The sequence below is a fragment of the Carassius auratus genome, chromosome 9 (assembly GCF_003368295.1).
Source record: "Carassius auratus strain Wakin chromosome 9, ASM336829v1, whole genome shotgun sequence".
Classification (NCBI taxonomy): Eukaryota; Metazoa; Chordata; class Actinopteri; order Cypriniformes; family Cyprinidae; genus Carassius; species Carassius auratus.
Genome location: NC_039251.1, coordinates 21,611,823 through 21,613,715, shown reverse-complemented (window position 1 = coordinate 21,613,715; position 1,893 = coordinate 21,611,823).

Genomic DNA, 1,893 nt, shown 5'->3' with positions numbered 1-1,893 from the left:
AAGGTGATAAAAACTCACTTTCAGTGAATTATTCTGTTTTTGTAAAATAACACTCATTTTATAATGTTTCCAAATACTTAAAAGGTGTGTATAATTGAGAACAATGCACATTTCATTGATGTGAAATTATGTTGAGGCAATGGTTCGAGGCTATGTCCAAATGCAGGACTGTTTCACAGAAATGTACACTTTTCCTAGTAATAACACAGTAGCTCTTTCTGTCTTTCTCTGATTCACACATCTGTTTTTACAGGAATGTTTAAAACATCCGAAAATCACTTCTTTCTAATTCTAATTATAACTGACCACTGTCTTTCATTTAGTTTTGCCTTTATAGATTTTCAGTAAAATGTCATTGCATTGGCTGCATATGGTACAGGAGAATGAAGAAATAAAGTTGATCGCATTTTCCTGAATTGATCATGCTTTGTAATTGTTAATAAACAGAACTTATTGCATTAATAGTTTCAATGTCATTAAACAAATTAAAAAAATTAAAAGAGTATTATTTTGATTATAAATTTGTGCTTTTGATATACAAATATGCTCTGAATAAATCATCTATACCAATCTCTCTTTTCATAGTGCCAAGTATGGCATAGGTCAACACTATTCAGTGAAGTTCAGAACCCTATAAGTAAATAAGAAGCTCAATGATACATTCAATCCTTTGAATATCATTATAACAGCATATTTGCTATTTATTGTCTGTTTCTCAGCAGTAGCAGCTCTAACTAACATGGTTCATTGTGTGTTCATCTACAACTTGAAGCCTTTATTCTTCCAAAAAAAAAAACAAAAACAGAGAGAGAGAGAGGATGCCACAAGGACACCAGCATGTTTGGTGTTGAAACGGATTTGTGTTATTGCTAGAGACCACTGGTCGAAGCCAAAACCCCTTCCTTCCTTCTGACCACCTTAGCAGGGAGACAGCTTAAGCTGCATGAATTAAGAAAATGAGAACCGGAAAATTGCACTTTAATTTTCTGACCTTGTTCCATTTCCTGCGCTAATGTCCAAGCGCTCTGGGAGCCACATCCCTCCTTTGTTTTTGTGACTTTTATAGACAACACTCCAGCCATGTAAACCCCTATTTTCAATACAGACCCTTACAATAAACATTTTGTTTTCAAGTTTGGATCGATGTGTCTGGGTTTCCTCTGATCATGGGGTTTCCAGCGGAGAAAGGGAGAAGAAGTGGCTCAAAATAAAAACTTGAGAGACATCATGGAGATTTTGGCAGATTTTTGATCAACCATAACAATATGATTTTAATGTGGCAGAATAATCCCCATGGGCCATTATAGCCTGTAGTGAAACCCCACTGAGCTGTTCAAAAAAGTCAAAAGGAAGTATGCCAAAGCAGAAAGTTCTTCAGAAATCCCACAAACAGATATTTGATCAAAATGAGTGATTTTTAATCAGAGGTTGACGATAGAAATGTATATATTTTTACATCTGTTATTCTCATGAATCCCATTTCAGTCATTTTATAAGCCTAATTTTGTTCAATGGATTTTTGGAGCTTGGCTGGTGCATTTGTATAACTGTATAAAGACAGAATATAGCTCAAAGGCAGCTTAAATTGGCCCAAGTTTCACTTGCTCCCCAGCGCTGTTATTAACGAGAATATACATTGCTTGAATCACCACTAGTCAACAGCTGGCTTACTGCATTTAAACCGAACCGAACGGACGTCTCATGAGAAAATGAAACAGTGTCAACAACATCAGTCGCATGTAGTACTAGTGATGACATTCTATGGCTGTGGGGTATGTGGAGGCCTTATTAGTCACCATACTTTTCATTATGGCTTTACTTTTGTCTTCGAACATTTTTTATTTAATTTTTTAGAACATCTTTTGTTTGTACTGCAGAATCCTCAGTGGAAAA